The sequence below is a fragment of the Myxine glutinosa genome, chromosome 3 (assembly GCF_964187855.1).
Source record: "Myxine glutinosa chromosome 3, kmMyxGlut1.1, whole genome shotgun sequence".
NCBI lineage: Eukaryota > Metazoa > Chordata > Myxini > Myxiniformes > Myxinidae > Myxine > Myxine glutinosa.
In genome coordinates, this window is record NC_136263.1 from 166166430 (window position 1) to 166183052 (window position 16623).

At 50.0% G+C, this 16623-nt stretch overlaps 1 protein-coding gene across 1 annotated transcript in view; it reads right to left on the bottom strand.

The window, feature by feature from the left end:
• LOC137423071 (regulating synaptic membrane exocytosis protein 4) overlaps positions 1-16623 on the bottom strand; it is a 375068-nt gene that overhangs the window by 145352 nt on the left and 213093 nt on the right. The gene's annotated exons all lie outside the window — the stretch shown is intronic.

The window sequence follows — 16623 nt, forward strand, 5'->3', positions numbered from 1 at the left end:
GACGCCGCACGCTGCACCCGTCGCGTGCACTACTCTGTGCCCGACCGATCGCTGCTCGGAAGCACCTCCCCGCGCGAATCGCGCGCGCTGCACCCATCGCGTGCACTACTCTGTGAGGCCTACGAGAGGCCTACGATTCCGATCGCTGCTCGGAATCACCTCCTCCTACACGCAGCCACGCTGCGCCCAACGCGGGCACCACTCTGCGAGGCCGGCGATTCCAATCGCTGCACGTCGGAATCACCTCCTCCTACGCGCAAATCGCGCACTGCGCCCTTCGCGGGCACCACTCTGCGAGGCCGGCGATTCTGATCGCGGCTCATCGAAATCCCACCTACATGTGGCTACTCAACGAGGCCGGCGAACTCCGCTGCCCGGAATCGCCTCAATGGAGGCTCACTTGGCACCATTCGAGGACTCGCCGCAGCACGGATGAGTTTCTAAGGACGTCGAGTGGGACCTTCATAGCCTTTTACGACACTCGGGCTTATGCTTATGATAGATGATCGTATACCATGTGTATTCTATATGACTAACTATGTCTAAAACTCCGGACAAAACACGGCCCGAAAGCTAAACAAACGAGACGCTAATTCAGGTCGTGATATGTATTCGATCCTTTGACCCGAAAGCTAACAAACGAGACGCTACTTCAGGGCCTGATATGTATTCGATCCTTTGACCCGAAAGCTAACAAACGAGAAGCTACTTCAGGGCGTGATATGTATTCGATCCTCTGACCCGAAAGCTAACAAACGAGACGCTACTTCAGGGCGTGATATTTATTTGAACCTTTGACCCGACAGCTAAACAAACGAGACGCTACTTCAGGTCGTGCAGTCTATCGCTGCCAAGCATGCTCGCCCTCTCGACTCGGCGTGCTCGCCCTCTCGACTCGGCGAAGCCACACTGGTTCAACGGGCCGAGCTCAACTTTCGGTTTCCCTCGTACGCGGTGCGCACTAGATAATACTTTTCGCTCGTCGGCCGGGTTCGTATTCCGTACACCGATCTCGAGCCCGCTCGAATGCTGCTGCCCAATGGACGCGAGACTTTAGATTTCGGAGTGCTACTTTACTCCGTCTGGGGATACCGCTCAGCTGGAACTCGCCGTCAAACCCGCCCGCACGCGCCCGAACCAATTGATGACGTCATCGACTAAATCACGCGTTTGCTTTACAGCGCCATTTAACTGTTTCCCACGCTTGCGTCATCAGAGTTCGTCTACCTGGGTACCTCTACAGATAGCAGAAATACTCAATCTGACCGCCCCTGCCCGAAAGTGCGTGTCATAACGTGGCGGCCTTCGAGGGCGACTAGCCAACATCGAGGACTTATGCCGTTAATCGATAAGGCACGGGGCATTTGGGGGTGCACGGTGACCCCATGACACGGTGACATTGAGCGTTGCGCCCGACTCCCTCGTCTCCTGAGCAAGCCACGTGGGCACCGGCCCGCCGGATCGCCCTTGACTCTGGGCTTGTTGCTTCTAGGACAGGTCTCCTGGCTCGCCTCCACACATTTCGAGACTGCGAGACACCTCGCCCGGCCGCTGCCTGATTGCGTTCCCTCTGACCCAGACTGTGAAGGTCGCTCAAATTCGGTGCGCGATGCGCGGCTGTTATCTCACACTTCACGACGGGGGGGGGGGGGGGGGGGATGGATGAGTGAGGGGGTGAGATGATGGTCCATCCATCCGGGCCATCCTCTTGCATGTCGATCCATACATCCGGGCCATCCTCTTGGCTGTCGATCCATCCATCCGGGCCATCCTCTTGGCTGTCGATCCATCCATCCGGGCCATCCTCTTGGATGTCGATCCATCCATCCGGGCCATCCTCTTGGATGTCGATCCATCCATCCGGGCCATCCTCTTGGATGTCGATCCATCCATCCAGGCCATCCTCTTGGATGTCGATCCATCCATCCGGGCCATTCTCTTGGATGTCGATCTATCCGGGACGTTTTCCATTTCTCGATCTCGACGTTTTCTCTCTGGGACAATCCCTCCGGGACGGTAGCCGGTATAGCTGGTATCGCCGCGTAGTCAATAGGACGGGCCATGGATACAATCCATCTGGGACGTCTCTCGGTAGCCGGTACGGCCGAACGGGCCATGGATGGACAATTCATCCGGGATGTTCTCTCGGTAGCCGGTAGCCGGTAAAGCCGATCTTCTCCGATCCTCTGCGCGCTGTGCTGCAGGTCGGGAGATTCTGCGCGCTTCGCTGGGAAGGCGCATTTCGGTCGTTTTGTGCGTCGTCGTAACTGCCATGCCGGTCGTTCGGGCAGCCTACGGATGGCACTCGTGGCAAACGTTTTGCTTGAAACTATTTGCCGGAGCTTGTAATTCGTATGCGCTGCCGTCAGAGAGCGCTCGAGTCTCGTGATTTCAAAACAGGGGGACTCCGGGGTATCGCGTAACTCTCGTTATGGCTGTCGTCGGTTCTCTCCCTCGGCAATTCCATGACATGGATCTAATGTGGATCGACCATGTACCCTTGGGAGCCAAGGCAGGTACAGACTTACTGTAATGGACTTACTGTAATGGCCTCCTGTCATGTAATCTTACTTACTGTTACAACTCCTAGGCCGGTACAGACTTACTGTAATTGACTTACACTGTCATGGCCTCCTGTCATGTAATCTTACTTACTGTTACAGCTTACTGTAAAGAGGCTTACTGATTTACACATCTTCCACATCGACACATCTTCCTGTAATGTGTTGCCTTGCGACGAATAGACATGGCTTACTGATTTACACATCTTCCACATCGACACATCTGCCTGAAATGCGTTGCATTGCGACGAATGGACATTCGCTCTTCGACAAGGTACACCTTATGTAATGAGTTGCATATCGCAAAGGTACACCTTGTCCAGCACATAGGCCTGTGAGACTAGACTATTGTGACCCACAGGCTCATCGTCTGCCAGTATCGGACATGTTTGCTAACCAGGCTATGAGTGCGCCTAGAGAACATCTGCCGTCCCTCCCTTCGCCTGATACACCCCTGCCTGAAGCGGTGAGGGCACTGAGGTGCCCCTCCGACACCTGCCTCCAGCGGCTACTCCGAAGCAGGGGACTCCGGATTTGGGGACGTCGTACCCGGTAGTTTCCGAACCTGTGCTGGCAGGGTAATTCGCCACACTGACCTCTACGGATGGACCGACTGACCTGTACTACTGATAATGGATTTGTTTCATATAGTGCTTTCCAGGAAGCCCTAAAGACGCTTTGACAGTGTGCGAAACATAACACAATGGCGCAAAGACAAGAATCAATAGGGATATTTCTTTGACACCCTAATAATGATATTGTAGCGGCTACCGCTGGGTTTTCACAATCGCCTTGCACCTATCAAGGACGCGGAGCAATCACCATGCCGGGCTCGTCCAGGACGCCCGGGCAGGCCCGCGCTCAACTTGCCAGGCCTCGGTCGGGACGCCCGGGCATGCCCGGGCATGCCCGGGCAGGCTCGCCCTCAACTTGCCAGGCCGCAACCAGGACGCTGGGCCACGCCCCCTCTCGCCTTTCCTGGGCAAACGCTCCGGGATAATATGTATATATATTGCTGCCCGATAAACGGGCTTTTCAGAGTGCCTGAGTGTTTGGTTTGATTAAAGCAACTCAGATGAATTCCAGCTTTTTGTCGCGTCCATTCTTCCGATCGACGTGGGAGCCCCAGCTCCTTCATTGGTGACCTACCGACATGGACACGGCAGTCGCCCTTAAACTGCCTACCTTCTGGGAGGCTCATGCGGCCGTTTGGTTCGCACAGGCGGATTCCCTGTTCGCCCTGCGAGGCATCACGGCCGACGACACCCGCTTCCACCATGTGGTAGCAGCGCTCGGTTCAGCCACCGCGGCCCGCGCCCTGAGCCTCCTCGAGAGCCCGCCAGCCGCTGACAAATACGGCGCGATTAAGAAGCTTCTCCTCGACGCTTTCGCCCTCCCATCGGCGGAACGCGCACGGCGCCTGCTCGACCTGCCCGAGCTCGGCGACACGCGCCCTTCCGAGCGAATGGACTACATGCTTTCACTGCTCGGCGAGCATTCTCCGGCATTCCTGTTCCGGGAGCTGTTCCTCCGTCAGCTGCCTAACCCGGTACGCCTCGCCCTGGCAAGCACGACGATCACAGATCCCCGGGCCCTTGCCAGAGAAGCTGACAAGATCTCCGCCGCAGGACAGCGCATCGCAGCGGCGACATGGGACCCACCGCCGTCCGACGCAACACCCATGGCGCCCGAGCACCCGGCACGGTCGACGACCGAACTGCCGACGCAATTGGCGGCCGCTACACCGAGCCGACCACCTCCAGCACGACGACCGGGGCCTCCACCTGACCAAGCGTGGTGTTACTATCATGCCAGGTTCGGACAGAAGGCCCGGACATGCCGACCCCCGTGCACCTTTGGCAGGCCGGGAAACGGCCGGGCCGGCGTTCATTACCAGCCATGAGTGCCGGCCACACGGGCAACTTACTGTTCATCACGGATAAAGCGTCCGGACGGCGCTTCCTGTGCGACACCGGTGCCCAACTGAGCGTCATACCCGCCTCTGAACAGGACAGGCAATCCGCGGTTTGCGGCCCCTCCTTGGTTGCAGCCAATGGATCGACCATCCGCACCTTCGGCCCGCGCAACGTCACCCTCTGCTTCGGCGGCCAACGCTTTGCTTGGACGTTTGTAACCGCAAACGTGCCCATGGCTCTGCTAGGCGCCGACTTCCTCTGCGCACACGGACTGCTGGTGGACGTCCAACGGCGTCGTTTAATCAACGCCGAAACCTTCAGCTCCCTGGTATGCACATTGAGCAGCTCCGCGCCGACCGAGCTGGCATGCGCCGTCCCGGCGGCGAACGAGTTTGCTCGCCTGCTCACGGAGTTCCCGGCCCTCACGCGGCCGACGTTTTCGGCTGTCGCAGTACGGCATGGGATCGAGCACCACATACCAACCACGGGCCCGCCGGTCTATGCCAGGGCCCGCCGCCTCGACCCAGCCAAGCTCGCCGTGGCGAAGGCCGAATTCGACGCGTTGGAGCACCTCGGCATCGTGCGGCGCTCCGATAGCGCGTGGGCCTCGCCATTGCACATCGTGCCAAAGCCGGGGGGTGGATGGCGCCCGTGTGGCGACTACCGCCGTCTCAATGATGCTACCACCCCCGACAGGTACCCGATCCCACATATCCAAGACTTCTCCACCCGTCTGGCGGGACGGGTCATTTTTTCGAAAATTGATCTCATACGGGGATATCACCAGGTACCTGTCAGGGCGGCCGACGTCCCTAAAACGGCAGTCATCACGCCGTTCGGCTTATTCGAATTCTTGCGGATGCCGTTTGGTCTCAAGAACGCGGCTCAGGCGTTCCAGCGCTTGATGGACAGCGTGCTGCGTGACCTGCCATTCCTTTTCGTTTATCTGGACGACATCCTCGTCGCCAGCACGTCCCGGGCCGAGCACCTCCTCCACCTCCGAACACTGTTCGGGCACCTCAGCGAGCACGGCCTCATCGTCAACCCGGCCAAATGCCACTTCGGCACGACTGCCGTTGATTTTTTGGGCCACCACATCACCAAGAACGGGGCCGTGCCGCTGCCAACCAAGGTCGAGGCCATCACCACGTTCCCGCGTCCCCGCACCATAAAGGCCCTGCAGGAATTCCTGGGAATGGTGAATTTTTATCACCGCTTCGTGCCCCGCGCTGCTCAACTCATGCGGCCCCTCTACGAAGCCCTCCGGGGCAAGCCGGCCAAGCATGACATCGCCTGGTCCGCAGCAATGGATGCGGCCTTCCAAAGCTCAAAGCGGGCCCTCGCCGACGCAACACTGCTCGCTCACCCGGTGCTCAACGCTCCCATCGCCCTCACCACGGATGCCTCTGACTTCGCGGTGGGTGCCGTACATGAGCAATGCGTGAACAGGGTTTGGCAGCCACTCGCTTTTTTCAGCCGGCAGCTCCGGCCGAACGAGCTCAAATACAGCACGTTTGACCGGGAGCTCCTCGGTCTACACCTGGCCGTCCGCCATTTCCGCCACCTCCTGGAGGGCCGACCTTTCACGGCGTTCGTCGACCACAAGCCGTTGGTTTACGCCATGGCCAAGGTCACGGAGCCGTGGTCGGCCCGCCAACAGCGCCACCTCTCCGCCGTGTCGGAGTTTACCACGGACATCCGGCACGTCGCCGGCAAAAACAACGCCGTGGCCGACTGTCTTTCCCGGGCCAGCGCGAACGCGGTCCACCTGGGCGTGGACTTTGCGCTTATGGCGGCGGACCAAACCACCGACACCACGGTGCAAGCCCTCCGGGCGGCGGACACGGGCCTCCACCTGGCCGACATCCCCTTCGCGGACACTGTCCTGCTCTGCGACGTCTCCCAAGGCCAGCCTCGCCCCATCGTGCCCGTCACCTGGCAACGCCGCATCTTCGCCTCCCTCCACGGCCTTTCCCACCCGGGCCGGAAAGCTTCCCAGAAGCTGGTGTCGGCGCGATTCGTCTGGCACGGCCTTCGTCGGGACGTCCGCGATTGGACCAGCACCTGCACGGCCTGCCAACGGGCCAAGGTCCACCGACACACCCAGGCCCCGCTGGCACCTTTCACCGTGCCCGTACGACGTTTCGACCACGTCAACGTGGATCTGGTGGGCCCCCTCCCCCCGTCACGGGGGTTCACACACCTGCTCACCATGGTGGACAGGACCACCAGGTGGCCGGAGGCCGTTGCCCTCGTCTCCACCACCACCGCCGACGTGGCGCAGGCTTTCATCGCCACCTGGGTCACCCGCTTCGGCGCACCGGCGGACATCTCATCAGACCGCGGACCACAGTTCACCTCCGAGCTGTGGGGCGCGGTCGCCCGCAACCTGGGGGTCAAGCTCCACCGTACTACGGCCTACCACCCCCAAGCAAACGGGTTGTGCGAGCGATTCCACCGCTCCATGAAGGCCGCGCTCATGGCCGGCCTTCAAGACGGCGGTTGGGCCGACCGGCTGCCGTGGGTCCTTTTGGGCCTCCGCACGGCCCCCAAGGAGGACCTCCAGGCATCCACCGCCGAGCTTGTCTATGGCCAGGCGCTACGCGTTCCGGGCGAATTCGTGCCCGACGCTACCAGTCCCTGGTCCGCAGCTCACCAGCGCTCGGACCTCCAGGAGGCCGCCCGACGGTTTGCCCCCGTGCCAACATCCCACCACGGTGACCCCCAGTCCTACGTCCCCCCAGCACTTCGCACAGCGGAGTATGTTTTTGTGCGTCACGATGCACATCGGGGGCCACTCCGGCCGCCGTACGACAGGCGTTTCCGGGTGCTGCGACGGGACGACAAGTCGTTCGTCATCGACATCGGCGGCAGGTCGGACCGGATTGCGGTGGACCGCCTCAAGCCGGCGCACGTGGACGTCGACCACCCACCACGGGTGGCCCTTCCGCCGCGGCGAGGCCGCCCCCCGTCCACGGTGCCCCCCACTCGACCGCCCACCACCACACCGGACCCCCTCCCACGACCCGCCAGGGGTCGCTTCGGCCGGGTCATCAGGACCCCCCTCAAATTGACCCTGCCGGTGCAAGTCCATTCTGGGGGGACGTGTGTAGCGGCTACCGCTGGGTTTTCACAATCGCCTTGCACCTATCAAGGACGCGGAGCAATCACCATGCCGGGCTCGTCGAGGACGCCCGGGCATGCCCGCGCTCAACTTGCCAGGCCTCGGTCGGGACGCCCGGGCATGCCCGGGCATGCCCGGGCAGGCTCGCCCTCAACTTGCCAGGCCGCAGCCAGGACGCTGGGCCACGCCCCCTCTCGCCTTTCCTGGGCAAACGCTCCGGGATAATATGTATATATATTGCTGCCCGATAAACGGGCTTTTCAGAGTGCCTGAGTGTTTGGTTTGATTAAAGCAACTCGGATGAATTCCAGCTTTTTGTCGCGTCCATTCTTCCGATCGACGTGGGAGCCCCAGCTCCTTCAATATAATGACTTCCTCTACCCATTAATGCTGACGCGCGCTCGCTTCCTGCCTAGTGGCAGCATAGTTCTAACGGCGGGGAGAATGTGGTGAAAATGTAAGTTGAACCCAGGTGTGACGCTCACTTAAACCACTGGGCGGTGTCTATAAGACCTCGGGACGTCCGCGACTCGAGGCCACTCCTGCGACTTTATACAATGACATGTAGAATTGAATGGTATGTACCCACTTATATTCTAGGCTTGCTTGCATTGACTGATATATCCAATCTTTCTCATATGATGCCTTGATCCTGACATATATGTTGCATGGTGTATTTTACAGGATGATGTTACGATCTAATTGAAATTAAACCTATCTATGGGACGAGTTGTGGATTTGGTTGATTTTCACAACAACTGGTACACGAATGAAAAGCGTTACAAACTTGCTGAAAAGAAGAACATTGGAAGCAGTGATGCTGAAGACTTGCACCAGCCTGGGTGCAGTACCTCTTCCCAGCATTCAAGGTTAACCAAAATTCAAGGTTAATGCCAGTGGTGGAGACGTCGATGTCGTCAACTTTATTGGCAAACACGAGTGCAGTAAAGTACCCCCATCTTTATTCAATGAAGATGGAACCATGAGGGCTGCAGGTACAAAGGCTAGTCTAGTGAAAACACTGAAGGAGGAGACTCAAGTGACCAGTGCTGATATTCTGCCACAAGGAGACTGGAAGACGACAGTAGTGGTTGATGCAATGCATGCCATACGCCATTGGTCCTTCAAGAAAAATGAGACATTTGGAAACATTGCTGATCGCTACAAGGAGCAGCTGCTGAAAGATGTGCCTGCTGGCACAGAGATCATACATTTCTGCTGCGACCGATACAGTGAACAAAGCCTCAAATCAGCAGAACAGCAACACAGGTATGGCCAATCCAGGCAAGCAAAGGTGTTTGAGGTCAGTGAGCAGTACAAAGCCCCTGACCCACAGGAATTCTTCTCTGTGTCGGCTAACAAAGCAGCCCTTCTGAGTTTCTTGTGTGAGACATGGAGCAAGAGTGAACAGCTAAATCCAGCACTGGGCTCAACTCGCCTTTACTTAGGTGGAGGCTTCAATGAAGAAACCAAGAGCATGCTGGTCACTGAGGGGTCAGCCACCAACATCACTGCCTTGGAGTCCACACAGCAGGAGGCTGATACCAGAGTAATGCTTCATGTTATTTATAGTGTCCAGAATGAAGGTGTTGATAGGGTGGTCATTCATGGCAATGACACAGATATAATCATCATTTGTATCTACTATGCTGCCAGCATTCTGGAAGATCTTCCTGAACTGTGGGTAAGAACTGCTGCAGAGACATATCTGCCCATACACCAAATGGCTAGGTCACTAGGACCTTCGAAATGTCGTGCACTTCCCTTCATCCACAGCCTGAGTGGAAGGGATACGACCAGCTACCCATTCTTCACTGGCAAAAAGACCTGGTTGAACCGTAGCTATACCACAGACATAACTGAGCTCGAACACTTTGGTGAGCAAGGTCAGAACCGCAACCAGATCACATCAGACCTCATCAACCAGGCACGCAAACTTGTCATTGCTGTGTACACTAACAGATCTGATGACTTTGAGGACTGCGATCTTGGAAAGCTTAGAGCCTATAAATTCCTGATCAACAGGTCAACCATGCTGAAACTACTCCCACCAACAGAACATACATTCCTTCTACATCTACAGCGTGCAGCTCTTGCAACTATTATAGATAAGACTGCACATGTGGCCAAGCCTCAGCTTCCCCCATTTGTGGATTATGGTTGGGCTCTGGAAGATGGGAAACTAGTTCCAGTCCTGTCAACTCAATCAGCCTGGCCACAGACAATTACAAAGGCTGTTGCATGTGGCTGCACCAAATGCTGCAACAGGAACTGTTCCTGTGCCAGGAAGAACGTGGCCTGTTACATTGTATGTCGTTGCCAGGGATCAGCCACCAAGTGCAGCCGAGTGAAATACATTGGAGCATTTGACAGCAGTGACTCAAACAGTGACAATTAACTGTATACCATCAGCTGTTCACATGGACACTTGTATTGCAGCATTATATTGAGTGGTAGACCTGTTCATAGGATGCAACATTGTGACGTGTATCACTGACATGAATTTTACAAATATTTGCCTCAGCCATTTGGCTTGCATTCCAAACTGTGAGCACATGCAGTAGTTCATTTCTCATGTAATCTGTTCTTGGTAACTAGTACCTTTCTGTACCATTATTGTTCTTACAACAACAGCTCTTTCACGAGCCTCGATTCAGTATTTAAAAAAAAACAAAAAAAAAAAAACAGTAAACTACTGTGTATTGTTATTGTAGATTTTCTGTGTCATGGTCGCCTTAAAATAATATATTAACATGTAATAAATATTAGGCTTAGTACATGGTATAAAACACATCATATCACTCTGAAACCATCATAAATAGATTCCCTGCCCTTGAAAACCAGACAACAAAGAATTACACATGAAAATAAGATAACAATTGACGACAATATGGAGATTTAAAAATATGGCGACCATCTTGGACGCCATCTTGAATTGCACAGTTACAGTAGCCTGTTGGAAAGGTTGTCCACCTGGAAGTTGTTGCTGGGGGTCTAAGGAATCCAACCATATACAAAAACCTTTTATAGCAGACCGTGTCTGTTTTCACAAAAAATGGGGGGTTTGCCCTCTGGGCATACCCGATGATATCATCCGATCTTGATGAAACTTGGGTGGGAGGTTGATATCATGATCTAGTTGTGTCCTGCCAAGAGTGGGCGTATTGCGCCCATTGTGGGCGGAGCGACGCCCGAAAAAGATGTCTTTTTAGGGGGTAATCGAGTTCAAGCTACATCTTCTCCGAGGGGTTTGGTGGAATCTGACAGGGGTTTCGGTATTTGGTTAGGCCAATGTCATGTGTCTAGCCCCACGGAGCTCGATTTTTCATTTTCGCCCCAAGGTCAAGGTCACAAGGTCACAAAATTTAGAAAAGTCGATTTTTGATGGTTTTATTACATTGTTCTCTTCCTGATAGGGTGAAATGTCGTACATGATCTTATATTTCCACATACATCATGAAATACAAGTTTTCCAACAAATTTCAGAATCTTCGACCTTTGACCTTTGAAGGTCACAAAGGTCAAAATTTCAAAGTTGTCGGAATCGAACTGAATTTTCGGTATTTGTGTAGCTAACTAACCTCATAACTGATTTTACTTTATTTTCTATCTCATTTCAAGTTGATTAACCTTCGTTTTGACATTTCAAGGTCACAAAGGTCAAATTTTCAAAGTTGTCGGAATCGAACCAAATTTTCGAAATCAAACCGAAGTATACCACTCGTCGTGAACCGTCGTCGTCTCCTGACTTGCTTCAATTACATTTGTATCAACCAATCATCTGCACCATCCTTCTTTCCCCATTATGTACATATTGTTATGTTTGTGGGGGGTAGTGATACTGTAGACCAGGTAGAAGGTCGTGAAGAAGAGGAAACCTCGATATACCATAAGTAGAGAAATTTGTGTAGACCGGACTGCCATGTAAGCTTGTATATTTGTCCCCATCAGAGGAGTGGGGCTTGTTAATTAGCAAGAGATTATGGGTAAATTAATCCCCTGTATGTAATTGCCTCTGTAATTATTCCTTTGTTCCATATGACATACGCAGCACACACACCTAGTAAGAAATCGCGCATTTAAACACCCTAATTAAAAACCTACCGGAAGCCAGGACATTGAGCCCTGCCGCTGATAACATTGACTTGGTAAGCGCACAGGTCAGGCAGTTCCGTGGAGACACGCCCAAAAAGAAGTGATTGGTCGGGGTTTTGATTGATGGGAACGACTGGTAAGAAGCGACTCGCTGATTGGTGAAGCACCACAGATGACGTCAGAGCCTGGTCACTAAAAGAACGCTCTGGCCGACATTTTCCTCTCTGTGGGCTCCTTCTCGTTCTGGATGCCATAGCGGATGATTGTGTGCCGACATCTTATTGCCCCTTCTGATTCGGACACCATCACAAGCGGCCGTGTTGGGAGATGTTGCTGGTGGTTGTGAGGAGGACATGCCACGGACTGGGAACCGCGGGTTTCCAAGTGGTAAAGGTGAGTGGACAGACACAGCCTGTTCGATTCGCACGCGAGGCCCGGAGTGAAAAGACATGCAGTGTGGCCTAACCCGTGCGAACGAGCGCACTTTCCCGCCAAAGACTGAGATGATCTTTGGCGATTCCTGGCGAGACACACCAGCCGAGTTGAGCTAAGTCCCCACAATAAATCGCACACATTTCTTTTCGTTCTTTTATATTTCCCTTTCTCTGTGTGCAAGTCTGTGTGGAGGGTCCCTCAATTTAGGAATTCAGTTTTATCATGCATTTCTTTGTTACCAGCATTTTCTTTAATAAACCTGTTTATTATTGTACATTTTAAACCTGTGTTGTTTGAGTTAATTTATTGCAAGGTTGAGGACATTGGGGGATCCTTGAAGGTAAGCTCTTCTGCATCCTCACGCCCGCCTTCCCCCCCCCCCCCCCCACATGTATTAACTCCTCCATTGAACTGACCTCAGAGTATTAAGCTCGTTTGTTCATCCATGTAACCCTGCGGTGTTCACTAAGGGTAGTCACACAACAATATAATATGTAGATGACTTACAGAAATTGGGCCATTTGCTAAAGTCATTGTAAAAATCGTACACATGTCTGAAGGAAGCGGTTCAGTTTGTCGTTTTTTATATGAAATAGGTGAAGCAAATAAATAGGAATTCACAACCTGTAACCTGCTTCCCATCACCCTACAATCTACTCAGCTTCAAGAGGGATGTCCGTCCATTCCTACTTACTACATATTTGAGGTTTAATCACATTTTACCTGACTTCTGCTACTTCCTGTGTATTGGATGTTTCTTGTTATTTTTTATTTATTTATTTGTTGTACACCACTCCTTTCCTAGGCCATCTTCAGGCGCTGCATAACGTCATTGCTGGGCACCGAAGGGGGCCCGGCAATGACGCACACTGAAAGGGAGTATTCAGTTTTCACTCCGCTTGTTTGTTTGTTTGCTATACACCGCTCTTTTCCTATGCCATCTCCAGGTGCTGCATGACATCATTGCCGGTAAAGGAAGGGGGCTCAGCAATGTCGCACGCTGAAAGGGAGTACTCAGTTTTCACTCCAGTTGTTTGTTTGTTTTATTATTTTCTTTCTTGTTTTTCCGGGTGATATCTCAGCCATTATTTGAATTAGGAAGCTCAAAGTTTGGCACAATATTGAGTAAGTACTTTGTCAAAAATGGTATTTTTTGTTTTTTGATTGATCAATTAATTGATTAGTTACTTAATTATTATCGATTAATGAAGTACTTATGTATTTCCTTTATCTTCTGGGCAGAATTATCTTGGGCACCTTTTGAGCTAGGAAGCTGATATTTGGACACGACAATGACAAGTGATTTAGCTGTAAATGATATTTTAGATTTATTGATTAACTAGCAGGAGTACCCGGCGTTGCCGGGGTGTGGGGGGGGGGTGGAGGAAGGAGGCAGGAGAGGGAGGGGTGAGGAAGGGAGTGGGGGGGCGGAGTGGAAGAGGGAGGGATGCGAGAGGTGAGGGGAGAGGGAGGAGAAAGATATACTGCATATATATCTTTGGGGGGGGGGGGGGGTGGGGTTGGCTTTGACAGGCCCCTCCGTTTTGGGGGAGGGGGGATGAGAAGGAGGAAAAATGTACCCGTGCAAAGAGTGCTTTAACCTCAGTGTTGCCCAGGTAAAAAAGGAAATTGTAAAACCCTCTGCCACCATCACCAGGTGGTGCTTTATGGTACACATTTACACAGAGAATTTACGCCCCTCTCCTGGTCTCCTACACCCCCGCATGAGGCTGCGGCCACATAGCCTATGTTACCCCCCCCCCCCCCCATACAAAGTTGTATTTGTATTTGTACAGTATATAAGTGTCCAGTATATAAGTAAAGTATAAAAGTGTTTATAGCTGGAGTACCCAGCGTTGCTCAAGAGAAAAATAAACATTAACATATTTAAAATGAAGGCAAATATAATGTAAAAGCAATTAGATCCAAATCAGAATCCACCACAAATGTCAAATCATAAATTCACCTTTTCGTTGAATATATGCTGCTAAATGTGCCGTTCTTCACGTTTCTGAGTTAAGTGTGATGTGATCAGGAAGAAGAAGAAGCCTTACTACCCACTTCGTACACTTCCTGAATTGTTTGATTTATTTGTGTTCAAATGTCTGGTGATTGTTTTGTATTTATTTATGCGAATGTGTACTTGTACATAACTGTCATTAATCAAAAAGGTTTAGGCACTATCGAGCAATTTTTAAAATCCTGAAAACGAACTTTAATTTTTTTTTTTTTTTTTTTTGCCTAAAACACTTCCAGGCACTCACTGATGAACCTCTGAAAGTTTGACAAAGATCCGTTCAGCCATATCTGAGAAAAATGGCGACACACACACAGACAGACAGACAGACCAACAGCTCTCTTATATAGTAGATCAATTAATCGATTAATTATTTAATTATTTGATTATTGATTTTATTAATTATTTTTTTTAAGATACAGATTCAGATGAAACGGTGGTGGTTAAGGTATTCTATTAGCCGATTGATTAATTATTTAATTATTTTATCATCATTATTTATTTATTTTCATTATTTCTAATTTATTTATTTTCTTTCTCATCTGGACAATATCTCAGGCACCTTTTGAGTCAGGAAACTGATACTTGGACATGGCAATGATCAAGTGATTTGGCAGTAAAGGCTATTTTAGATTTACTGGTTAATCAATTTATCGGTTAATTATAATTTATTGATTAGTCAATTAATTGTACACCGCACCTTTCCTATGCCATCTCCAGGTGCTGCATAACGTCATTGCTGGGCACAGAAGGGGGCCTGGCAATGACGCACACTGAAAGGGAGTACTCAGTTTTCACTCTGGTTGTTTGTTTGTTTTCTTGTTTTCTTGTTTGTTTGTTTGTTTGTTTGTTTTCTGGGCGATATCTCAGCCATCATTTGAGCTAGGAAGCTGAAATTTGGGCACATTAGTGAGTAAGTACTCTGTCAAAAACGGTATTTTTTGTTTTTTGATTAATCAATGAATTTATTAGTTACTTAATTATTATCGATTTATTATGTACTTATTTATTTCCTTTCTCATCTGGGCAATATCTCAGGCACCTTTTGAGTTTGGAAGCTAATATTTGGACACGACAGTGAACAAGTGATTTGGCTGTAAAGGCTATTTTTGATTTATTGATTAATCAATTTATCGATTAATTATTTAATTATTCAATTAATGACTTCATTATTTACTTCCTTTAAAGTTACAGATTCCGATGAAACGGTGGTGGTTTAGGTATTCTATTAGCCATTGATAAATAATTTAATTATTTTATGATTATTATTCATATATTTTCATTATTAATAATTTATTTATTCTTTATTTCCTTTCTCATCTGAGCAATATCTCAGGCACCTTTTGAGCTAGGAAGCTGATATTTGGACACGACAATGACCAAGTGATTTGGCTGTAAAGGGTATTTTTTTTTATTGATTAATAAATTAATCGATTAATTATTTACTTATTCGATTAATGCCTTATTAATTATTATTTTTTAAATTACAGATTCGGATGAAACGGTCGGTGGTGGTTTTGGTATTCTATTAGCCAATTGATAAAAATGTAAATTATTTTATGATTATTATTTATTTATTTTCATTATTAATCTTTTATTTATTTTCTTTCTCATCTGGGCAATATCTCAGGCACCTTTTGAGGTAGGAAACTAATATTTGGACACGATAGTGACCAGGTGATGTGGCTAAAAAGGATATTTTTGATTTATTGATTTATCAATTAATCGATTAATTATTTAATGATTAATAAATTAATTATTTTATTTTTCCGATTAATGACTTCTTCAATTAATTTCCAAAAAGTTACAGCTTCGGAAGAAGCACTGGTGGTTTAGGTATGCTATTAGCCAATTGATTAAGAAAATATTTCATGATTTTTATTTATTGATTTTAATTATGCAATTAATCAATCAATTATTGTACACCTCTCCCTCCAAATGCAGTCTCTATGAGCTGCCCGGCGGTATTGCTAAGGCGCCCCGGCAATGCCACGGTGGAGGATATTTATTTATTTGGCATGGGGGCAGTGTACTTTGAATGTATGCGTACTTGTTTTTATTTTGTTTTTCTTTATCCTTATCTTTTTCTAACCTTCATTTAGTTAGCCCTTTACCTACAGTGTCGGTATGTCTTGTTTGCGGCAATTTCCATTTTTAAAAGCCGAAAAATGAATAAAACCCATTAGAATTACCCTTTACAACCACTAGCACCCTTTATAATTACCCTTTAGCACCCTTTATGAACCTTTATAATTACCCTTTAGCAACCTTTAGAATTACACCTTTAGCACCATTTAGAATTACCCTTTATCACCCTTTAGAATTACCCTTTAGCACCCTTTATAAACCTTTATAATGACCCTTTAGCAACCTTTAGAATTACACCTTTAGCACCATTTAGAATTACCCTTTATCACCCTTTAGAATTACCCTTTAGCACTGTTTAGAACACTATAGAACCCATTATAATTACCA